At 37.4% G+C, this 26,713-nt stretch overlaps 1 pseudogene; it reads left to right on the top strand.

Moving 5' to 3' along the window:
• The first annotated feature begins 3,311 nt into the window (after positions 1 to 3,311).
• Positions 3,312 to 26,713, top strand: part of LOC131901565 (sulfotransferase 2A1-like) — a 38,388-nt pseudogene continuing 14,986 nt past the window's right edge.

The following is a 26,713-nucleotide window of genomic DNA, read 5'->3' as shown; positions in this document are numbered from 1 at the left end:
TTTGTGTTATGTCTCTTTTGGCTTTGGTGCTTTCTTTGACTGATGAATCTATTTTCTCTATTGTATCCTCTGTACCAGAGAGTCTTTCTTCCATCTCTTGTATTCTGTTGGTTGTGCTTGTATCTGTGTTTCATGTTGATTTACTCAGATTTTCTGTTTCTGGCATTCTCTCTGTTTGTGTCTTCTTCATTGTTTCTATTTCAATTTCCAGGTCTTGAACTGTTTCCTTCACATGTTTAATTGGTTTTTCCTGCCTTTATTTAAGAGATTTATTGATTTCTTCCATTTTTTGTTTGTCTTTTTCTCAATTTTTCCCATTTTTTTGCTTGTATTTTCCTCAGTTTCTTTATGGGAATTTTTTATTTCTGCTTTAAAGGCCTTCTGCTTCTTCTACATTGTGATGTTCAGGGTTTGCTGTTGTAGTAGGCCTAGGTTCTTCCAGTGATATCACATTGTTTTTTATGTTGTTGTATTTTTGCACTGATGTCTACACTTCTCTTCCTCTTATAAGTGCAAAAGTGGTCTGTGTCTGAGTGAGCTGCTCTTGGTCCACTCTGCTTGCTGTGTCTATTTCTCAGGGGCCCCTCTGGGACCAATCTTACTTAGTTCTTGGTCTAGTTGGAGCTGGCAGATCTCTATATCAGGGAGCTGCTCTTGGTCCAATTCAAGCTAGCTGATTCTGTGACTAAGGGAGAAACTATTGGTCTTATAAAGGCTCTTGGTGTTGGTTTCACTCTTACTCTGCAAGGAAAATTCATGGAATGCAACAAAACTCACTAACAAAAGTTTTATTAAGACAAAGAGAAAGGGATAGATGTGTTCAGGCTTGCTAAAAGAAAACATGAGAAGGGAGGAGGAGGGGACACATGATCTGCCATTTAAGGACTACCCCCTGTGTGTACACATGGGCCCACATGGCTACTCCACACATGCACATAGATCACATGGTCACACCACGCATGCATGGATTATGTAGGACACTGCACAGAATAAACCTTGCTATGACATCCCTCAGGGGGCTGAGCAAGGGGGAGCTGAAGAGAAGAACCCTGCTGAGTCTACTCTCAGGGGGATGAGCAAGGCAGGGCTGAAGAGAACCTTGCTAAGACATCCTTCAGGGAGCTGAGCAAGGGGGAGATGAACAGAGGAATCTTGCTGAGACTACTCTCAGGGTACTGAGCAAACGGGAGCTGAAAAAGTTAAGAACTTTTCACTGGAGCTGAAGGAAATTGCTACATTTCAGCAGAGGTTTCACTTTTCGCGGAGTGAAGCAAAAAAAGCAACATTTTAGGATGGGGAAGTGGAGCTCTGCTAGGAACACCCATTAAGTGGAGGCTGAGAAAAGCTCAGCTGTAGTGGCTCTGCAGAAGAGGAGCTGGATTGCTAAATCCTGTGGGGAGAACTTCCCCCACCACACTATGTCTAGCCTGACTCTTGATACCCTTCCCTGCTGAGCTAGAAGCTCCAGGCCTGACTCATCCAAGCAGTCAGAATACCTTCCTTTCCAGGGCTGACCTGTTTCATTGCAGCTCCAGCCAACAGAGCAGTCCTAGCAGCTCAAGGTATCTGAGAAACCTTTCCCTCCACTGCTGAGCTGTCTTAAGAAGCTCAAGATATCTGGAATATCTGCAGGGTTGAGCTGTCCTAGCACTTTAGGTATCCAGGATACTTCACCCTCCAGGGCTGAGCTTTCTCATTGCAGCTCCAACTGTCAGAGCTGTCCTAGAAGCTCAAGGTGTCACCTGACTCCCCAAATAGTCAGGATGCCTTCCCCCCAGAGTTGCAAAAGTCACATTTTGGTGCCAAAGCCCAGGAACAAACTCACAGAGTTGCACAACTTACTTACAATGAATCCCTTCTATCTAAGGATTGGGAAAAATACAGAATAGGGGACAGAATGCCCACCAGAACCTGAAGATATGTTGATAGCATATATCCTATAGACATGATAGAAAAAAATACACCTATGAACTCTCAACAGTATATTTACCCAAATGAACCCTCATAATGGCACCAGTTGTTACCCTAATAAGGACAGGGGAAGTTTTGACATCATCTTATCCTTAGATGAAGGAATACAGCAGGTCAATGACTGCTGAAAGAGGGAAACAGAGTCAGCTGCCTCAGGAGGGGAAATCCCATATTGGTGTTGAATCCCAAGTGCTCATCTGAGGATATATTCACATACAAAAAGAACTAAATGGACTTTGTAGGTTATATAAACGTGTGATCATGTAAACATAGCAGTGAAAATTAAAGAAGGAATCATGAATATAGGAAAAGGGGGAAGGCAATGGAGGAGAAAAGCGAGGGTGAGGATCACATGGTGCAGTGAAGGCACTATGAGTTTATCAAAAACAATCCCTACTTTTAAAAATAATTGTACAGGACATTTTTTTCAGGACAACCTTTTTTTATGGTCTCTAAATTTTTTGCCCATTTGAAATCATTCTGAAAGCTGAGTCTGTAGCAGGAATCTTAAAAGTTCTTATTAAGAAAATCAAACCTGAGCCAGGTATTGGGGTGAACCGGAAGATCAGAGAACTAGAACAAGCCACAGCTACCTCACCTTGCCGGATCCTCAGCTGGTCTTGTTTCCTCAGACTGGAGGTCTCTGAGTCCTCATCCAGAATGGGTCTCAGCTGAACTGCTTCTCAAAAGCCTGAATGCTTAACCAGGCCAAATGCTTAAGCAGGCCAAATGCTTCTAGTGCCTGGTCTTCACGCCTTATATACCTTTCTGCCTTCTACCATCACTCCCTGGGATTAAAGACTGGCTTTCTGGGATTAAAGGCTTGAGTCACCATGCTTGGCTGTATCCTTGAACACATGGATTTCTGCCTAGCTTTGCTTCCCAACTGCTGGGATTAAAGGCATGTGCTACAACTGCCTATCCTCTATGTTTAATATTATGGCTGTTTTGTCTCTGACCCCAGATAAGTTTATTAGGGTGCACAATATTTCAGGGAACACAATACCACCACATGAGTCTATTAGAAATTATTTTAAATTAAGCCCTATTTCTATGTCTAAGTACTTATTTTTGAGTTTCTGGTTTGGGGTCATGACCTAAGGCTCACAGTTCTCCAAAACAATCTCTGAATAAGTTCACAGTTGCTTAATACAGCAACCTTTGACTGGTTTCTGCAATCTATCTATATTTCTTCATATCAGCAGCTCATTTCAGAACAAACTTTGGGATGCTAATGATTTTTTTGCCTGCACTATAAATTTTACCTGTCAGCATTTGCTTTAAGCTGAACAGGTGGCCAAGACTGGAATTATCATAGCACCAAGAAATAGTTCTTTGGGATGTCAGACTACATTTGGTTTGAAGGAATACCTTTCCCTGCTATAGGGTATAAAAAAAAATAATTGAAGAAAGTTGTGATAAGTTTGTGATCAGAGATGAAGACACAGTCATACTGACTTACCCAAAGTCAGGTAAGAAACATCATTGAGAATGATTCTGAACTGTCTGTGGAAGGTTAGGGCTTTAATAATCATTCATTATGGTGGTGAATGGAATGCTTTATATATCTCATGTGTTCAATGATTTGTGGTCATGGAGAGCTGTATCTGAGAGCATTTCTACTCAGAGGAAGATCTCTAACCTAACCGGTATAGTCAGAGGAGCAGCTCAAGCACTACTACTGAACAATGACAGTATTTCCTAAAGCGGATTCTGGCATTGGTTTGTCTCTGTGAGGAAGAGAGTAGAAGAGAGATAATGATGAGGATAAACAGATGAAATAGCATCAAGAGAAAAAGGCATGAATGTAAGAATATGTGGAGGAGGGGACAATGTCAGCTAGAAGAATTACCATGGGCCTTCTCCAGGTAGAGGAAAGATTCTCAAAACTCAGGTAACCAAGAAAGGCATCATGGTCATCTGGGGGAGGGGTATTGGTAGATGGCAGAAGCAGTAACCATTGGTTAAGTATTAGGTTGCTAACATCAAAGGGCAATAACATGGAAAATCCAAGGGCAGTAAACTGCAGGAAGAGGATTCAAATAATAGCCCAGAGAATAAAGCTAGAGAAACACCCACTGACAAACGAGCATATACTCACAAATACAAGTGTGTATGATGAATAGACATAAAGGAATTTATTTACAAAAGGGAAGCAGTACTCATATATACACTGCGGGATGGATGCATCTTAATGACATTGTATTAAATGAAAGGATCCCCATCTCAAGGACAGATTCCATGACTGAATCCCTGACAAATATCTGGGATAGTTGAATTTACTGAACCAGAATGTAGAATGTTGATGTTTTAGGAAAGGAGGGGATGTTCAGTAGGCAGGTAGAGTTTACTGAGTAAAGATTCTCAGTTTCGTTAGTTGAAGCATTTTGAGTGTGCTGGAAGAATATATTTTGTATGTATACCATGTGAATATTGTGAATACCACATGCCTTTGTGATTGAAAACAGCTGCAGTGTAAATTATATGGTTGTATTTTCTATTTAAAGCTTTTCACAGGTGCTCTTGAAATGAATGACAATAACTTTTCCTTCTTGTTCAGGAACTAACTGGCTGATTGAGATTGTTTGCTTGATTCAGACCAAGGGGAATCCCAAATGGATCCAATCTGTGCCCGTCTGGGAACGCTCACCCTGGATAGAGACTCAAAATGGATATGCAGTGTTAATCAATAAGGAAGGACCATGCCTCATGAGCTCCCACCTCCCTATTCATCTTTTCCCCAAATCTTTCTTCAGATCCAAGGCCAAGGTCAGTGTCCAGTGGTTGAGAATACTTTGGCCAAATGCACATTTAACTTACTGTGCCATGATGGGCCTTGGAGATCTGCCTGAAATGCACTCTGCGTAGATTTGGTGAGGAAAGCTGGGATTCTCACACACTAGGTGCTGCTAATATGTCCCCTTCACAGACTGTATCAGAGTACTGGGATATCAACCATCTCTCAGTGATCCTGGGCATATGTATGAAAAAAATGTATTATTACAGTAGGGCATTCAGGGACTACACATACAGGTCAAGTTGAGTTCAAATTCTAGTGTACAGTGGATATTACTGTTTTGTTGTGATAAAAGTCAATTAGCTAATCTTGATTCTTCATATAGCCCATGTCAAATGGGTGAATCACCCAAGCAGACTTGTTTATAGGGGAAACAGCCTCACCAGGCACTAATGTTGTAATCTGAGAGATTGTTCAACAATCATGGCTTCTCTGTATCCACTGTGTCTTGCTATGTCTAGCTGTCCACTGAGATCAATAGCCACAGGAATCACTGACATCAGTGAAAGAAGATCTCCAGAAGGAACCAGAGACATACAGGTTCTGACCTACCACAGTTTATTGTTAATAAGAAAGTTTTTTGGAAGTCCCTCCACCTTAGAACCTATAAGTATTTATGGTTAAACCATAAAGACAAACATAGAAAATAATCTCTTTTGAAACTATCACAATGAAGTTGTGACCATTAAACTATATGTGTGTGTCTTATATGGATTTGGGAGACTTGTGTTTGGAGAAATTAAGGTCTAAAAGATGAATTATACTATAATGTCAAAATGAGCATTGATACAAAATATTAATTTCATTTCCTTAAAATTATTTTTTTTAATTTATTTCTTCTATTTTTGAGATTATACTATAATTACATACATTATTCCTCCTTTCTCTTCCTCTCTCCAGGCTCACTACTATACCACTCTTTTCTGTGTTTCAAATTTATATTCTCTTTTTTATTACATCTGTGTATTTATCTACATATTCCTACATATCTTGGTACAATCTTCTCAGTATGCACAATGTTACCTGTATGTAAGTTTTCAGGGCTAAGAAATCGATATTGCATAACCAATTGCTATGCTTTTCCCAAGGGAAGCCTATTTCTCTCCATCTCAGCACTTTTTTAGGGGCTCACGTGTCTTTGTATTCACCATTGTGCAATGAAACATTAGCATTAAACTCTGCATCATGATTCTTTTTAGAATTTTCTTCATATTTACAGTTATAGAAACCAATTAGTTTGTCGTTTTTCACATAGCTTTAGCACAGTATCCATTACTCTTTGTATATGAGATATTCTTTCACAGTGGATGGATAGTCTTTCTCACAGTAAGATATTGATCTTTATAAGTATTGAATCAATCTTGGCTTTTTGTTGTTGCTGTTTTTTTTCAATATTAATGACTGTAGTCATTTTGCTGTTACATTTTTGTAAATCAAATAAAATTATAAAAGATTTTTATAAATATAGATATTTTGCACTTCTGTTTATATTTCATTCAAATAAAAATAACAAATGCTTTTAGAAACCTCATTGATATTCAATTAACATTTTATATAAACTGTGTCATATATAAGGTGGTTTATACTATATTGACCTTCATTTGCATGTTTTTCTATTTAAGGTGATCTATGTTTTCAGAAATCCTAGAGATGTTCTTGTGTCTGGTTATTTTTTCTGGGATAAGTCAAACCTTATTAAGATGCCAGAGTCACTAGAAACTTACTTTGAATGGTTCCTCAAAGGAAATGGTGAGTGTCCTGTTTAAATATAGGGGTTGAGGGAGGCTGAGATACATTTGTGAAGACAAGGTGTGATATAGCTTAGGCTGGCCTGTCTTAAATTCTCTATACAGATAAGGATTGCCTTGAAGGTCTGTTCTGCCTCCATCTACCTAATGAGTTATAAGACTATAAGCACCCACTACCGTGTTCTGTTTATTTATTGCTGGGGTTCAACTTCCAATGCCATTTTTGTTATATATCTTGGTTATATCTCTAGCCTTTAGTATATTTTGTAATTTTCTCTTGACTCCAGCTTATTGCTCTACACTCTACCAAACTCTTGATCCAAGGATCATTATCATTATAAATCTAATTGTTAAGTCTTCCTGTTCTCACAAGCCACTGCCTAATGGCACAGCTATGGCTTGACTAGTGATATACCATCCTGGCAATATTTGGAGTATCTAGTTTTTCCAGTACTAATGAAGATGTTATAGCTTGTGGTGAGCAGAACAGCAGTGACAGCAACATCACCAGGACCTATTCCCTCTCCAGCGTGGAGAGTTAACCATGTTGACTGTATGAGATGTGAGTTTTTCTCAATCAGAAAATGATTCATTACTCTGATACCACAATTGCCATTATTTACATCAGGGGGCATATGTTGTATGGATGGTTGAAGTATAGATATCAGTGTCCATAGCTGAGTAATATTATTGACAAGAATCTCCCAAAAGTAGCCTACATAAAACCTTCAGTAAAAATGAGGACTGTTCAGGAGAAAGACATATTTCAGTTCATTCTCAGTTTGTTTTCCTTATGTTCTGTGACATGACTATAAGGTTGCCTTTAGAAATAGGGTCTTACCAACTAGTTTTTGTGGGCAACTGACAACAGTGACAATTGCCTAGATTATTTGCAACCTCAGGCCCATTTTAGGCAACAACTCCTAGGGAGGTATCCCAATAATTGCAGTAGAGTTTCCATTTTTAAACCAATAGCTTCTGGGAGCAGTAGTATCTGTTCATGAAAGCTGCCTTGATTTAAACTCTTTAATATATTTTTAAATGAGCTTAAAAACTAATGAGTTTCTATATGGCATTTTCATATATTCTTGGTTTTTGTTAATTCTATCCCAATTTACCCACCCCATCTTTGTATAAACACAATCAGTCTCATATTCCCTCATTCATACTGATACCATATGTGTCCTGGTACTTCTCTCTCCTTAAGGTCTCTTTTTTCTTGCTATTCTTCTAATGGTTCTTTTCTGCCTTCCTCTCCTTTATTTACACATCAAGGTAAACATGCTAAGAATTTGTCTAGGATCCAAGTATGAGAGAAAAGATGCAGTGTTTGTCTATCTGTGCTTGTGTTACCTCATTAAGTATATTTTCCAGTTGCAACTATTTTACTGAGAATTTCCTAATTTCATCTTTAGAGCTCAACGAAATTTCATTGTGTCTATATATCATAATATCATCTATTTTCAATTGATGAACATCTAGGCTAAACCTGTTCTGTAGCTATTGTGAACAGAGCTGCAACAAACACAAATGTTCAAGTACCTATTAGTTGTATATATCTAAGTCTGTAGTAGTATATACCTACCTAGTTTGAATATATACCTAAGATTTGATAGCTGGGTCATATGGAATTTCTGTTTAAAGCATTTGAATGCATACCATAGTCATTTAAATGATGGCTGTATAGTTTACACTCATACCAGTGCTTTTAATTCCCCACAATTTTTCTGAAAATTAAAAAAAAATTAAAAACTAAATTTTATTATAAAACAATTTGCACATAAATAAAAACAGGATTCACCAAAATTATTGAGACTCTTGTATACATTTAGAATTGGTATCCAAAAGAGAAGCAGGGAAACTTCATATTAAATGTTGTACTTTCAATATTGTTTATATTTCACTCAATATATGACCACAAAACCCAAAAATCCATGAGAAATATAGAACTAGAAGAACATTAGCCTATATTCTCTTTCAACAGTCTTGTCCACTATCTGCATCTACTCCTTTCTCATTCCTTTATTTTTAAATTTTCTTTTCTTCTTTTTTTTTTTTTTTTTTTTTTTGGTTTTTTTTTTTTTTTTTGGTTTTTCGAGACAGGGTTTCTCTGTGTAGCTTTGTGCCTTTTCCTGGAACTCACTTGGTAGCCCAGGCTGGCCTCGAACTCACAGAGATCCGCCTGGCTCTGCCTCCCGAGTGCTGGGATTAAAGGCGTGCGCCACCACGGCCCGGCTTTCTTTTCTTCTTAAATGTTATCAACATACACTTCAAACATTTACTTGTTTTTTTTTCCATTTTTTGTCTTTGTTGTTGTTTTTGAGACAGGTTTTCTCTATGTTACAACTGTGGCATATATATTTTTTAATAACAGTGGCCAATCTGACAGATGAGATGGAGTCCTAGATAGTTTTTAGTTTCTGTTTGTATTTCCTTGATAGCTAATGATGATGAACACTTTAAAAATACATATGAAGCACTGTCTTTCTTTTATGGTATACTTTTTGGTTCCATAGCACAAGTTTTTGCTCCAGTTTTTTTCTTCATATTGAATATTTTATCATTGTTATTTCTTTGTAGATACTAGATACACATTGTCTGGGAGCATATAACTCAGAAAGCTTTCTTGTATTTTATTAGCTGAATCTTCACATGATTAATGATTGCCTTTGGTCGATAGAAATCTTTTAATTTCATGGGATCCCACTTGTTGAGTATTGGCCTTATTTTCTGAATGAGATGAGTAGCATTTAGAAAGTCCTTACCTGTGATTACCTCTCAAAGTGCACTTCCTGTATTTTCCTCAAGCAGTTTTAAAGTTTTGTGTATTCTGTTGAGGGCCTTGGTACATTTATGATTGCGGTGAATGCGTGTGTGTATTTGTGTATTGTGTATGTGTGATAAAGAATTAAGATCTATATTCATTCTTCTACACATAACTATCCAGTTTCCAAAATACCATGTACCTAAGATCCCATTTTTTCTTCCAATGAATTTTTTTTTTTATTTTTCAAGGCAGGGTTTCTCTGTGTAGTTTTGGTGCCTGTCCTGGGTCTCACTCTGTAGACCAGAACTGGCCTTGAACTCACAGAGATCCACCTGGCTTTGCCTCCTGAGTGCTGGGATTAAAGGCGTGCACCACTGCTGCCTGGCCCAATGCATGTTTTCAATATTTTGTCAAAAATACAGTGTCTCCAGTTGTGTGAACTTATGTCTTGGTTTTTATTCAGTTAATCCACATGTTTGTTTTGTTTTAGTGCTATTCTGTTTTCATTGCTCTGTCTCTGTAGTAGAACTTAAAATAAGGTCCTATCTTTTTTCAAGGTTGCTTTGATTATCTGGAATTGTTTGTACTTTTGTATGAATTTATTATTGAATTTGTTCTTTAGAAATTTCAAAGATGTGTAACTTATATTCTGCTTATTGAAACCCTTTTCCCTCTGTTATCTCCCTCTCACCTTTAGTAACCCCCATTCCCTACAGTTCTCCTTTATAACTTTCATGTCTCTTTATTGATGACCCATCCAATGTAACCACGATTATTATCTTGTGTGGGAATGTGGGTTTTGAACTGCCAATGGAAACCTAGTTGGCACCTCACTGGGGACACAACTGAAGACAGTGTCTTCCTACCACCCAGAATCATTCAGTATTCATAATTTCATTATGGAGTTTAGTGTCCCTTGAGTATCTTCCTCAGTCCACAATGAGTCATTTTTGGCCTAGTCTAATGCAGAATCTTTGCAGCAACTTCAGTTCCTTTTAGATCATAACTACACTTGCTCTGTCATGCCTACACGTCAGCATTTTCCAGCCCTTCTCTTTCTCTTTTCCAGCTTCAACATCCTTTCTGCTCCCCCTTCTGCAATGTACAGGTTAGATGATTTTTCCAGACCTTCAGAGTAGAGCAAACTTCTTGAACTGTTACATGAAAGAAGGAAATTAAGACTTTTTATCAAAGTATTGTTTGAAGTATCATCTTGATACAAAGAGCAGACAAATATTCAAAAAAGAAAACAAACAAACAAAAAACTGTACAGAACTGTAGCTGGGAAGTTTCCCTCCAGGTTCCACCAAGCCCCTGCAGTCCCACAGCCCACTAATAAAATAATCACTCAGAAGCTTTTTTTACTTATAATCTGTATGGCCATGGCAGGCTTCTTGTTATGTAGTTCTAGTATCTTAAATTAACCCATTTCTATTTATCTATAAATTGCCACGTGGCTCATGGCTTTCCAGTATCTTACAGTATGTTTCTCGTGGTGGTGGCTGTAGCTAGAGTTTTCCTGCCTGGCCCACAGTCAGAACAAATCTCTCTCATCTGCCAGTCCCACAGCCGCTCAGACCCAACCAAGTAAACACAGAGACTTATATTGCTTACAAACTCTATGGCCGTACCAGGCTTCTTGCTAACTGTTTTTACAGCTTAAATTAATCCATTTCTATAAATCTATACCTTGTCACGTGGCTCGTAGCTTACCGGCATCTTCACATGCTGTTTGTCATCGTGGCAGCTGGCATGTCTCTGACTCAGCCTTCCACTTCCCAGCTTTATTCTCCTCTTTGTCCCGCCTATACTTCCTCCTGCCTATTGGCCAATCAGTGTTTTATTTACCAACCAATCAGAGCAACCCTGCAATGATCCCTGAGCATTAGAGGCAGTTCTGTAATGTTGCACTTAGGAGTGAGCATTCAACCATTCTGTATCAATTTGAAGGTTATTTATTTTTATTTCTGTGGATAATACTAAAATCTTGATTGGTATTATATTGAGTCTGTTCATTGCTTTTGCTAGGATGGGCATTTTATAACATGAATTTTTCTAGTCTGTGACCATGGGAACATTTTCCATCTCCTAACATCTGCATCAGTTTCTGTCTTCAGTGTATTGAGGTTTTCAGTAATGAGGACTTTGCATCCTTGGTGTATTCATTACTTTTCTATTGCTGTGATAAAACACCATGAACAAAGCAACTTATTGAAGGCATGCTTTGTTTGGAGCTTATGGTTCCAGAGTGATAAGAGTCTATCATCACCATTATAGGAAGCATGGCACCAGGAGACAGGCATGGCATGGGGGTAACACCTAAGACCTCACACCTCAACCCACAAACAGGAGGCAGAAGGAGAGCACTTGAAACAGTCCTAGTCCTTGAAACCTTAAATCCTACCCCAGAGACATATTTCCTCCAGCAAGTTCATACTTGCTGATCTTCCCAAAATATACACCATCTGCGAACCAAGTATTCAAACATTATATGGGACTTTTTTTGATGTTACAGATATTTTTATTATTGCCAATTAAACTATTTTAAATTTGTTTTTTTTTATTTTTAGTTTGCAATACAATTCAGTTCTACATATCAGCTACAGATTCTCTTGTTCTCCCCTCCCGCCCCCCTCACCTTCCCCCCAGCCCACCCCCCATTCCCACCTCCTCCAGAGCAAAGCTTCCCCTGAGGACTGAGATCAACATGGTAGACTCAGTCCAGGCAGGTCCAGTCCCCTCCTCCCAGGCCAAGCCAAGCAACCGGGCATAGGCCCCAGGTTTCAAACAGCCAACTCATGTAATGAGCACAGGTCTTGTGACATACAAGGCAATTGATTTCCATTGAGCCATCACCTGAGCCCAGCTTTTAGTCTCTTTGAGGGACTTAATTGTCTCATATATTATGCAATTCACTTTATCTCTACACTTTCTCTGTAGATCCTTTACCACCACCAGGTTTCAGTAAAATTTAGATTCATTGAATTCATGTATCCTACTGCTCTGACACTGGCTTAAGTCTTACCTTCTCTCCTGACTTGATTCAGTTGTTTCTTCAGATAATGGGGAACAATGCAAGCCCTCAATGGAGGGTGAGACATGAAGAGACAACATAACTAGACCAGGAACACTTAGGACATTCTGACTATTGAAAACACATCACAGTAGTACTAGGAATGTAAATGAAGCATTGGGTTGAATGTGGAAGGCTATGACTTGAACGTCTCTAGCTGTCTGTGTTTTAGAGTCTCTGGTCTTAAAGAGTCACTATCCACAAGATGTAGAACCTTAGAGGTGGTTGTTAGTGGGAAGAGATCTCCCTCAGAAGGGGTTAATATAGCTTGCCAGACATGATGGTAATAAAAAGTCCCAACCTGGACATGCTCAGAACCCTCTGGCTTCCTGTATTGTTTTGATCACATTTTACCAACTCATGCCTTTGTCACTGCTGCTTGCCTTTCGGATGTCTCCTCATGGCATCAGAAATAAATCTGTAAGGTGATGAGTTTACTAATGAACAAAATTTTATCTACTTATTTACTCTCTCTCTCTCTCTCTCTCTCTGTGTGTGTGTGTGTGTGTGTGTGTGTGTGTGTGTGTGTGTGTGTGTGACAAATGTTATCATTGCCATGAAGACCAGCCTTCAGGAACTCAAGGAATGAATGGGAAGTTATGGTGTCAGCAAACTAATCACTTAACTTGAATTTTCTGTCTGAGGGAGTAAAACTAAATTTGCTGGGGACAGAGAGAGGACTAAATTTAACTCTCTTGGGACAGCAAAAAAGGAGGAAACATACACAAACATTTGTATTTCTCCATCGTTTTCTGTTCTTCTTTATTTTTCTCTTACTGATTATATATCAACAAAATTTCTCAGGCAATATAAAAATTGCAATGTGATTTCATTCTATTTTTCAAGTGAATGATTACAATGAATACAGTTAGAAATCATGATTTCCAATTTCCCTTAAATGATTAAACATCCTACATATTACATGTTTTAGATGAAAAACAAATTATCCCAAGAACTCTCATACATTCATATCCAGCAACTTGGTATAGATTAACAGAATAAAAGCAAGTAAGATATATTTCTCAGCCAGTCTTTTACTGGCAAGCTGGATTTTGTGGTTACAAAGGAAGGGTCAGTCATTTCATTACTTATCTCAAATGGTAATCTTATAAAGAATCTTGAAAGAATCACAAACCAAAATTATTATATATGAAAAACAATCAGTCTTCTGTCTATTAAATACTCAGAGTGTATCTTTATTCATCAATAGCTTTGTTTGTATTAGGAAGAAGGTGGCAGAAATGGGCATTAATTAATCACCATCTTTGAATTATCAGGATTTAAAGAATTAGGGTATTAATCTTCATCTTTAATTACCAATCTATCCTAACAAGAATGATCCATCTGCTAATAATAACCAAGCTGCTTTGTTCTTGTTTCTTGACCTCAATGAGTCCCTCACACAACTATGTGCTCTTCTAGACTTTATATGGTTTCTTCAGGTTTTTCATCTCAAAGTTATTAATAAAAATATCTCATCCTATCTGTAAGTCATATTGGAAGCTTTGTTTTAGCTATGATGCTCACTTAAGTCAATGAACACATATCTCAACATTAAGATTAAAAGAATTTGAGCTAGCTTAACTTCTGGGACACAACTATGCTGTTTATTTTTCACTCTTTTAGGTGGTCTAATACCCAGCTCCAAAATAAATCACATAAGGAGGCTTTTGCTTACTTGTAAATATCCAACCTAAATTTGACTTGTTTCTTGCCAGAATTTCTTAACTTAAATTATTCCATTTACCTTTTGCCTCTGGGATTTTCTTATTCTCTTACACCTATAAATCTTACTCTTACTCCTACTGGGACTGGCTATGTATCTGAGTGGCTGACCCCTGATGTTCCCCTTCTTCTTTCTCATTTCTTGGTCTTTTTTACTCCCAGTATTCTTCTATATATTCTCTGCCTGCCAGCCCCTTCTGTTCTTTCTCCTGCCTCACTATTGGCCTTCAGATCTTTATTAGACCATCAGGTGTTTAGACAGGTACCATAACACAACTTCACAGAGTTAAACAAATGCAACCTAAGCAAAGGTAACACACCTTAAAATAATATTCTACAAAAGAATTATTTTATTTAATCATTAACCTAAGCCACAGTCTATATGAATCCTCAAGAAAAACTAGCTGTGTGACATTTCCTTGTTCTTATTTTTTATCCTCTGCAGCCCCTGATTTGTCAGGGGTAGGGAAACACCATATCTTGCTTTTGACTTTATTAGTTTTTCTACTAAGCTAACCTCTATCACAATCAGTTACTATATTAAAAACCCTCAATAATCAAAATTCCATTTAACCTTATACTATTATTTTGTATAAAATCTTTGCTTTAAATAGAATAGCTTAGGAGGAAATCATCTTTATAATAATCCACTGATAGAAATGCCCAGGAGAATGGGATATTTCCACTGGATAGTCATAATAAATTAAGGGCAGTGGGTATTTCCCCACACCCATTCATACCATGAAAAAACAGAGGAAAATATCAATGGTAAACATGTAACAGCACAGCATCAATGGCAAGAGACATTCTGGGGCCAAAGCCATCAAGGTCTTGCCTATCTAAGACTCACTCATCTGAGCTTTGCTTCCTGGTAAACTAACCACCTACACTTCAGTTGCCAGCTGCTGATTCTATGACATGGCCACAGGCAAAATATCACACTGAATTATGTAAATACTGGATTTTTTTGTAAAGCTGCCTCTCATTTGCAGAGAAGAGAAGAATATCAGGCAGACCTCAGTTTGATTATTTGTAATCAATATTTCTCTACTCCATTCACACAGTGCCATATGGATCATGGTTTGAGCACACCTGTGCCTGGCTGTCTATGAGAGAAAGGGACAACTTCCTGGTACTGAGCTATGAAGACATGAAAAAGGTAACTGTCATTCTTACAGCAATCACACAATCCATTAGCATTTCACCCCATACAGCATCCCACACTCCTCAGGATTCCCATTGTACCTATTCTATCAGTGGTAGGCTCATGAAAAGTCACTAAATATGAGATTACACCCTATGTCTTTTATTAGCCTGCATCTGGCATTTCCTCTCAGCCTCCTTGTCCACCCTACTTGACCCTGAAGTTGGGTGTGGTAGCTCAAACTTGTTCTACTGGTTTTCCAGTTCTGTCTATACACTACATTCGATACAGCTAATAACCCAGTGGTCAATGGGGAAGGGGTAAACAGTATCATTTCACTGGTGTGTTCAAATGAATGCCATCTCCCTTTGGTGAAAACAAGAGGGCAAAGGCATGCAATCTGTCAGGGAGGTTGGTGTCCTGTGCTCAGCAGTACAGAGGGTTCCACATGGTTAGCTAGAACACACTAGAAATTTCAAAAGTTTTAGAAGATAATATCTAAAATGTATTAACATTAAGTAATGAAATATATCTTAATACTCAGATAGCCCCTAACCTTATATGATTTTGCAGGTTTCATTTCACTGAAATGAACTGCTGAAGGTTATGAATATCCTTAATAATATGTATGTGTCTCAAATATCTCTTATTTTAAAAAATAAAAAATTACATATCTTGGAAGAGTGTCACATAACTCTAAACCATGCATTGCAAGATAGAACTCTAGGTAATCCTTGGTTGTCTGGTGTGTGAGAGACCTTGGCTACAAGAGACATTGTTTCAAAAGACCATTAAGGAAACTAATTTTGAAGTTCATTTGTGTATTTTATGTTCATTTAATTAAAAAATCCGGCTTCTAATGATGGGCACATAATAATGAAACCAAACATATAAGCAAAACAGTATTCTCATTTGATCAACAACCCAAAAATTTAAATAGTTTGGAAGTTATAGGTGAAAAGTAACCATCATTTACACATTTACATATCACAGATAAAAATATCAATTGTAATTTTTACTGAGCAAAAAAAAATGCACTGAGCAAACAGTTTGTCAGAAAAATAAACTTTTCCACCTTAGAATTCTTCAAAAATTTAGTTAAGGAGGAGAAGGAATCTTACAGCCACTCTTTACCTTATAGAAGTAGACTCTGGTGACAACGAAGGCAGCTGGTAGTTGTAACTTTTTTGTATTGATTTCCCTATTATATTTTTTATTGTTTAAAACAATTTGTAAATTTTTACACACACACACACACACACACACACACACACACACATATATTTGGTTTTTCTGGACTGCCCTGGAACTCACCTTGTAGACCAGGCTGACCTTAAACTCACATAGATACACCTGCCTCTGCCTCTCGAGTGCTGGGATTAAAGGTGTGTGCCACCATGCTGGGCAATTTAAATATATTTTGATCATATTCTTTCCCTCCCACAATTCCTTCAGAATTATTTCCCTTTCCTCACCCACCCAAATTTAAATTCTTTGTCAAAAAAAAAGTCCCCAAATGAAAACAATACCAAAAGAGAAAAGCACCATGAGACTGTTCTAGGCCCTTTTTATAGACAGACATTTGTGTAGTTTGTTGCTTAATGGGACCCTGACAGTGTGATTAGGATCCATCTCTTGTGTATGAGCAACCTTTTTAGAGCTCACTGCCTATGGTGGGACAACTTTCACAGCCTTGGTGCAGGAGCAGGGGCTTGGACCTGCCTCAACTGTGTGTATTAGACACTGCTGACACCGCATGGGAGACCTTGCCTTGGAGGAGGTGGGAATGGGGGTTAGTGAGGGGAGGCTAGGGAGTCAGAGGAAGGAAAGAAAGGGGATCTGTGGTTGGTATGTAAAATGAATAGAAAATTTCTAATAATAAAAAAAGGAAAAATAAAAACACCAGCTGTAACCAAATGAAAGCATCCCCAAAACACACACAAAACTGTGGAGTCTATTGTATGTAGGTCAATTACTCCTGAACATGAAGACTGCCCTGGAGTACTAGATATATACAGGGGCATTGTAGTGGAGAAACCTGACATTCCCTCTCCCAGCAGGTACAAATGACAGTTAAGGTGTTAACTTTTATCTTAGTGGCTAGAATATCATTCATTCATTCATTCATTCCTTTATAAAAGGATAACAAAATAAAATACAATATGATGAAAGAATACTATCACCTTAGAGTTGGACAAGAAAAATCAACAGAACAAAAGCATCACAAAAAATGGCACAAAAATCACAGACCCATATGTTTGAACACTTGGAAAGCCCATAAAATTATGAAAGTGCAAACTCTAATATAGAGCAGAGAACTGGTGCAGACATGGAGCACAGTGCAGCATGCTTCAGAATGTAGCTTCATACGTGCTTTTCTCATGCTGATGTGGAGGGTCTTGTTTTCTTCATGTCCTCCCTCCTCTCTGACTCTTACACTTTCTTCTTCTTCTGAGGAGTTCTCTGAGCTATAGAGGGAGGGATTTAGTGGAAACATACCATTAAGAACTGATTTGGCCGGGCGGTGGTGGCGTACGCCTTTAATCCCAGCACTCGGGAGGCAGAGCCAGGCAGATCTCTGTGAGTTTGAGGCCAGCCTGGGCTACCAAGTGAGTTCCAGGAAAGGCGCAAAGCTACACAGAGAAACCTTGTCTCGAAAAATAAAAAAAAAAGAACTGATTTGTTCAAAAACATCCACTCTGTGTAATGTCTGTCTGAGGGTCTCTTATTTGTTCTTGCCAGCTTCAGGAGAAAGCTTCTCTGATGATGGCTGAACAAGGCACAAATCTGAGCATAGTAGTATATCGTTAGGAGTCATTTTGTCACTAAATTGTTAGACCAGCATTAGTTACTTTTACCCTAGGCTCCCAGGGTATCTAGTCTCTGGTCAACAAAGCAGTGTCAGGTATGGATTCCATCTCATGGAGTGGGACTTAAGTAAAATAAATTATTGGTTATTTCCTCCTATGAGCTTTGTGCCACCATTACTCCAGCATATCTCTCAGGTAGGACACAATTGTAGATCAGAGGATTTGTGGCTGGCTTCATGTTTGCATTTATCTTTTGACAGTTTGCAGAGTACCTTCTTTTAACAAAGATTATGGAATTCAGAGCTGAAATCTGTATGTAATCAACATCTCCATGTTCGATGAGTGATAAAGATGTTGTCTTCAGCAATGAGTCCTTGCTGTCAGTCTGTGGAGAGCAACCTATAGTCTTGGCAATGGCCTGTGTTAGGGGTTCCCATGGAATCTCTTTGGCCAAGAACTCAATTAGATGTAACCCAATACCAGAAATGGAAGCTTCCTTTGGTAACAAGAGATTGTCATTTGGAATACTATCTCTCTCATTAATTGATAATATTATTTATATTGCCATCACTTATGTATATATTTTAAGAAGTTTTTATTGTACTAGGTTTACATATATTTGCTCAAATATTCCTTAATTTTAGTTGTCACTCCTCATATTCCCTCTCTCCCTCAAGTCCTTCTCTTTTCCTGCTCCCCATTTAATCATCCCATTTCAAGCCTTGCCTATCCACCTGTAATGTGTTCTCTAGGCTTAGTTTTTTTTTTTTCATTATTATTATAGGCTAAATGGCCTTTCTTTCCTGTTATAGTCTATTTTGTGTTCTGTAAGTTTTTTTTTTTACTTTGATGGATATCTCCTTCTTCAGGTTAGTGAATTATGTTCATGATTTATTTTTGCTTTATTTATTTATTTATTTATTTATTTATTTATTTATTTATTTATTTATTTATTTATTTATTGGTTTTTTTGTCCAAACCAAAATTTCCCTCACTCTCCTATTCCTACTTCTTCCACCACTAACCCCAACCCATTCCATTCCCTTACACTGTTACTCTTCAATACAGCTGGGCCTCCCAATCATATCAGCCAGCCATGGTACATCGAATAGCAGGGCAACTAATCTCTTCCTCTTCTATTAAGGCTGGATCTGGTAATCTGGTAGGAACAATGGGTGTCAAAAGGAGGCAAAATTGTCAGAGACATCCTCTGCTCTCATTATTAGGAGTGTCACATGAACACTAAGTAACACAACTGTAATATATATGAACAGCACCTATATCAGTCTCATGCAGGCCCTTTATTGTTGGTTGAGTCTCTGTGGGCCCCTATGAGCCCAGGTTAGTTTAGTCTGTGGGTTTTCTTTTGGTGTGTTTGATATCACTGGGACCTAAAATCCAGCCTTACCCTCTTCTGTAGGATACTGTGAGCTCCACCTAATGTTTGCATGTAGGGTAGTTCTCTGCATATTTTTCCATGAGTTGCTTTGTTGTAAAGCCTCTGTGATGACAGTTACACTAGACATCAATCTTTGAGAATAGCAGAATATCATTAGGAATCATTTCATTGACATTTTGCCATTCATATTTGGTTCTATCCTAAGACTCTGGGTTAAACTGCTCTGGATCCTGACCCTCAGAGGGGAGCCCCTCTCAAGATATGGGTTGGCATCTGTGCCAGTCATTAGTTGTTCACGCCCCCAATTTCTGCCACATCTTTACCTAAATCACTGTTGGCAGGACAGATTGTAGGTAGAAGGCTTTGTGGCTGGGTTAGTGGCCCAGTCCTTCCAATGGACATCTTGCCATAAGAGATGGCCAGTACAATTGCCATATTATGTGTTAATTGGTCAACCTCATAGATTCATGAAAGTTTCCATTGCTCTAGGTTTCCATCTCATCCCTGAGATGCTCCCAGATTCCAATGTCTCTCTTAGTTCTCTCACAACCCATCCTTCACACACATGATCCCTCCTGTTCCCATCTCCATTCTCCCTTCTATATTCTTCCCCCATCCACTATCAATCTCCATTTTACCTCTTCACAGTGAGACTCATGCATACCCCCTTGAGCATACCTAGCTATTTATCTTCTCTGCTCTGTGGGTTGTAGCTTGGTTCTCCTTCACTTTCTACATAATAGTCACATATGATTGAGTACATACCATTCTTGTATTTCTGGGTCTGGATTACCTTACTCAGGATTATCTTTTCTACTTCCACCGATTCATATTTAATGATGCCATTGTTTTTAACAACTGAGTAGTATTCCATTATGTAAATATGCCATATTTTCTGTATCCATTTTTCTATTGAGGTTATTTACAATTTCTGATTATTACAAATAAAGCTTCTATAAACATGATAGAACAAGTGTCCTTGTGGTATTGAGTGTTCTTTGGGCATAAGTCCAGGAGTGGTATGGTATAACTGAGTCTTGAGGTAGATTGATTCCCAAATTTCCTAGAAACTGCCATATTTATTTCCAAAGTGGCTGTATAAGTTTGCACTCCCACCAGCAGTGGAGGAGCATTCCCCTTGTTCCATGTGCTCTTCATCATAAATCTGTCAATGGTAATTTTGGTCTTAGCTATTCTGACAGATGTAAGATAAAACTCAGTGTTGTCTTTAATTGCGTTTCCCTGATGGCTAAGGTTTGAATATTTCTTTGACTATTTCTCATCTATTTGATACTCCCCTATTGAGAATCCTCTGTTCAGATCTGTACTTTATTTTTAAATTGGATTATTAATTTTATTGGTATCTAGTTTCTTGTGTTCTTTGTATATTTTAGGTATCACACTTATGTCAGATGTAGAACAGGTTAAAATCTTTCCCAATTCTGTGAGTTGCCTTTTGTCCTATTGACAGTTTCCTTTGCTTTACACAAGTTTTTCAGTTTTATGAGATCCCATTTGTTAATTGTCAGTTTTTGTACCTGCTCAATTAACGTCTTGCTCAGAAATGTGTCTCTTGTTCCAATGTCTACAAGGCTATATCCCACTTTCTCTTTTATCAGGTTAAGTGTATCTGGATTTTTGTTGAGGTCTTTGATCCTCTTGGACTTCATTTTTGTACAATGATAGATATGGATTTATTTACATTTCTATACATGCAAACATCCAGGTTTACCAATGCCATTTGTTGAAAATGCTAATTTTTACATGGTACAATTTTGTGTTTTTTTGCCAAAAATCAAATGTTCACAGGTGTATGTATTTACTTCTGGGTCCTTGATCTTATTCCAATGAACAATCTGTCTGCTTTTAATGCCAGTAACATGTGAGGTTTATTACTATTGCTTTGTGGTACAGCTTTAAATCAGGGACAGTGACATCTCCAGAAGTTACTTTCTTGTCCAGGATTGTTTTAGCTATCCAGTTTTTTTTTATTTTTCCATACAATGTTGAGTATTGTTATTATTTTAACTTCTGTAAAGAATTGTGTTGGAATTTTGATGGATATTGCATTGAATCTGTAGATTGCTTTTGATAAGCTATCCAGTTTAATATGTTAAACCTGATGATCAATGAACATAGGAGACATTTCCATCTTTTAATATCTTCTCCAATTTCTTTCTTCAGAGTCTTTAGGTTGTTTTCATGCTGTTTTTCAACTTGCTTTCTTAGAGTTACACCAAGATCTTTATCTTATTTGTGGCTATAGTGTAGGGTGTTGTTTCCCTGATTTCTTTCTCACGCCAATTATCATTTATATAGACAGTGATACTGAATTTTTTTTAGTTAATTTTGTATCCAAGCACTTCACTTAAGATATTTATCAGTTTTGGAGTTCCTTGGTAGAATTATTGGGGTAGATTAAGTATATTATTGTATCACCTGCAATTTGTTTCCCATTATTCTTCTTAAGTTTTCATATTCTGCAAGATAACACTTCAAGTACTATGCTAAATAGATGTGGAAAGCCCTGTCGTGTTCCTAATTTTTGTGGAATTGCTTTGACTTTCTCTCCATTTAATTTGATGTTGGCTATTAGTCGCAATATATTGCCTTTAGTATGTTTAGGTATGCCCCAATATTCCTGATCTCCCCAAGATATTTATCACGAAGGGGTGTTCCTGTTTGTCAAAGGATTTTGTTTTTCATCTAATAGGATAATCCTGTGGTGCTTTTCTTTCAGTTTGTCTACATGCTGGATTAAATTAAATTAAATTAATGTATATTGAATCATCCTTGCATCTGTGGGATGAAGCCCACCTAATCAGGGTGGATGATCTTTTTGTTTTCTTGGATTCAGTTTGTGAGTATTTTATTGAGTATTTTTCATCTATGTTCACGAGGGAAATTGGTCTACAATTCTATTTTTGTTTATTCTTTGTGTGGTTCAGATATTAGGGTAACTGTAGCCTTATATACAAATTGGCAATATTCCATCTATTTCTATTTGGTAGAATAATTTGAAGAGTATTGGTATTAGCTCTTCTTTGAACATCTGGTAGAATTATGTACAATCAAGTCCTGGGCTACTATTGGTTGGAAGACTTTTATTGACTGCTTCTACATCCTTGGGGATTATGCATCTATATAAATTGTTTTGAACTTTATATAACTTCAGTAAGTGATATATAACACAAATGTTGTTCCCTTCTTTTAGATTTTCCAAGTTTGCGGTGTACACATTTTTGACTTATGGCCCAATGATTTCTTGTCTATCCTAGGTGTCTATTGTTATGTCTCTCTTTTCATTTATGATTTTGTTAATTTGGATATTCTATCTCTGCCTTTTAGTAAGTTTGGATATGAGTTTGTCTATCTTGTTGTTTTTCTTCAAAGAACCAACTCTGTGTTTCATTGATTCTTTGCATTGATCTCTTTGTTTTTATTTTTGTTTAATTTTTATTTTTTTGTTTTTTTTCAAGACAGGGCTTCTCTGTGTAGCTTTGCGCCTTTCCTGGAACTCACTTGGTAGCCCAGCCTGGCCTCGAACTCACAGAGATCCGCCTGACTCTGCCTCCCGAGTGCTGAGATTAAAGGTGTGCGCCACCACTGCCCGGCGATCTCTTTGTTTTTAATTTTTTATTTCAGTCCTCTATTTGATTATTTCCTGAAGTCTGTTCTACTATTTGTGTCTGCTTCTTATTGTTCTAGAACTTTTAATTTTGCTTTTAAGTCTCTGGTATAAGAATTCTCTTATTTCCTCAATCAGGGTCTTAGTGCTACGAATCTTCCTTTTAATAATTAAATACTTTATTGTGTTCCATTAGTTAGGGTAGGTCATGGGTTTATTTTCATTGAATTCTAGGAAATCTTTATTATCTTTATTTCTTTCTTGACCTATTGTTAATTCAGTTGGGAGTTTTTCAGTTTTCATGATTTTATAGGCTTTCAACAGTTTATATTGTTTTTAAAATGCAAATTTTACTGACAGTGGTCTCATAGTATATAGTGGGGTATTTCAATTTTTTTTAATCTATAGAGACTTGATTTATGACAGAGTATATGAACAGTTTTGGAAAAGGTTCCACAAGGGACTGAGATATAAGTTTAACCTTTGGTGTGTGGGTGAAATGTCCTGTAGATATATGTTCCAGTCAATTTGAGCCATAATGTCTATTAATTCCATTATTTATCTGTTTAAATATTTCTGGATGGCATGCCCACTTGTAGGAATAATCTGTTGAAGTCTCTCACTATTAATTTTGGGATTTGGTGTTTGGTTTATATATTAGTCATGTGTCTTTTACAAATGTGGGTGCTGTTGCAGTTGGAGAATAGATGTTAAGAATTGAAATGTTATCATGGTGGATTTTTCCCTTAATGAATATGAAATATCCTCCTCCTTTTCTTTTGAATGATTTTGGTTTGAATTCTAACTTTTACATTTAAATTAACCCATTTTTATTAATCTTTGTATTGTCACAGGTCCTGTGGCTTTACCTGTCCTCCAGCACCTTGCTCCTTTGGCATCTCCAGTGTGTCTCTCCACTGTGCCCTTCTTCTTCCCCTCCTTAGTTTAGTTTTTCCACCTAACCTTATCCAGCTGGGGTATTGGGCAATACGCTTCTTTATTAAACCAATCAGAACATAATTTACACAGGGTATAGAAATATTCCACAACATTTCCCTCTTTTTTGTCTAAATTAATAGAAAGGTTTTAGCATTAATATAGTAAAGCTCTATACAATGGAAACAGTTATTAAGTAAGAATTACAGTAGCCATTCCCAAATCCATTTGTATTTGGCAATAGTAGGTAAAATAATTATCTAACTAATCTTAGTCTGAAGTTTTGTATCTAATTAACTTATTTATTTTTCAACTCCATCAAACACCAGAAGCATGAAATATTACTTAATGACAGGGACATCAGGCTACCATAACAGTCACCCAAAGTTCTTTTGCAATGATGGGACATTCATCTTTGACCTACAGGCCTAGAATATCTGCCAGACTTTACTGTGAAGCAGAGAAGTCTAAAGGACTTCCCGACTTGTCTTGGCAAAGTTTGGCAGTCACCACTTGTTGCATTCTCCTCTTCCAGTTTTTTCAGTGACTATCAACAATTGAGTCAATGGTAGTTTTTTTGCCCACATTGCTAGCTTTATTCATTAAAAAAAACTCCATACAGTTTCTTTGATGTTCATCATCTATTCTGAAGTTTATTGGTGCTGCCAGGGCAGACACATCTCACTTTCATGAAAAGCTTAAATTGTTAAAATATTTAAAATGCCATATTTTGTAGTTCTTTGAACTTTTTGAAGATTACCTATCTATTTGTAATACATGTTTGTATACCTAGAACATCGAACTAACAAGACTATAAATTTGACTATTATAAATGACTATTGATCTGTATTTCTTTATTGTATATTATGTTTATAATTGAGTTGCATAAGAAATACCTTAAACAAGTGTATAATACATTATAATAAGATTAACTATAAATTGGTATAAATAATGTAAAATTCATTCCAATGTTTAATATTTAGAGATTAACAACTGTTTAGGGAGATTAAAGGAAATTCCATAATCTACTTTTATCCCATAATAATCAAACATTTTTCCCATAATTTCTGTATCATATCCCCTTTCTTCTTTAGAAAGAGATTGATTATGACCAATATCAATTTGGAACCAACCCTCCTTAAGTGAAAACAAATATTTATAACCAATATTTTGGTAACGTAGGCGTAATTTTCTAGACTACTTCCTGCTGATCGGTGGGTGCTGGTAATCTTTCAGGGACTCTAGGAAATCAAGATAATAGTTAAGTTTTGGCTGGAGTGTTTGTGAGGCTGGATCATCTAAGCTAGCAATCGTAAAGCTATTTTGGTTGTTGGATCATCTGGAACATTTTGATTAGTGATTTGTCACCTTGTTCTGAAAATATGTAATCTTTTAAAGGTAACATATTATTGGTGAAATTATTTAGGCCACTCCACGTAGTTAAAAGGAGATTTATTTAATGGTGTAACTTACAAATTAAGGGATAGGTAGGTCGCGGGGTCTGGGGAAGGTGTATCACAGTCCAGCGGTGTTCTCTGGAGCTCTGCTTTGTCCGCCTCCACCATCCAGGGTCCTGGAACCAAGAGAGCGTTCGCCGATCCAGATCTCGGGTCCCCATGCGCCTCCCTTGGCCTCGCCTTGTAGGCGTGACAGTTGCCGAAATCTCAATGGGGGTTGGAACTTCCAGAACAAAGCTGGAATGGCTACCCACTACATCTCCCCCTTTTTGTCTAAATAAGAAAGTTCTAACCTAATACAAGACTATATACAAAGGAATGGTTATCAAATATTGTCCAGAAATAATGAGGGATAATGACCTAGATAAGATGGAACTACAACCAATGCAAACAATATCAAGCAAGAAACACATATTAAAATCCAGAGAAGTATAGAGCATAGGTAAATGGCATGTTACAAAGATCATTCCAAAAGGTGTCCTATCCTAAAGAACCTGAATCTAATACTTAATATGTTCTATCTACTAAGTTGTAACTATAACTGCTAGTTTTCAATCCCATCAAAGACCTGAGAAGGAATATAATGGTACCTGAGAAATGGTAGATGGATGCAAGCAACTTTCGGGAATCTTGCGAGAGTAGACCGAGACAGCTGGCAGCCTGGACAGTCACCTAATGTTTCTCAGCATTGTTGGTGCATTCAAATTGGCTACAGGCCTAAAGTATCTGACAGACCATTTTCAGAAGCAGGAATTCTGAAAGACCATCTTACCCTGTCTTGGCAGAGTACAGTGGTCGCTTTCCTTGTGTCCCGCTTGTCCAGAAAGGATAGCATTGCATTTGTACTGTCAGCTGTCGAGGCAAGGGCAGTTCTTTGCCCAGTAGGCCATTTTGTGCCAAGAAGACAAACTTCCAAATGGAAATGTCTAGAAGCCCAACATTCTCTCGGGATCAAATTGGTGCAGCCAGGAGCAATTGTGTCTCACATCGACAGAATTCTAAGTTATTTAAATGCCATATTCTCTAGGTCTATGAAGTGTTTGAAGATTACCTGTCCATCTGACCTATGTATCTGTAAATCTGTATAACCTAACTAACGTAACTATAGAGATGACAAGCATAGGTGACTATAAATCTATAGGTCTTATCTACTGAAATAACCTAAGGACTAAGGCTTCACATAAACAAGGTAGACAGTCTATAAGCAAGTGTATGGTAAAGAACGATGACTTCAAAATTGTGACAATACACAAGATGT

Source organism: Peromyscus eremicus, unplaced genomic scaffold, assembly GCF_949786415.1.
Source record: "Peromyscus eremicus unplaced genomic scaffold, PerEre_H2_v1 PerEre#2#unplaced_112, whole genome shotgun sequence".
NCBI classification, from domain to species: Eukaryota; Metazoa; Chordata; class Mammalia; order Rodentia; family Cricetidae; genus Peromyscus; species Peromyscus eremicus.
This window is presented reverse-complemented; position numbering and strand designations above follow the sequence as displayed.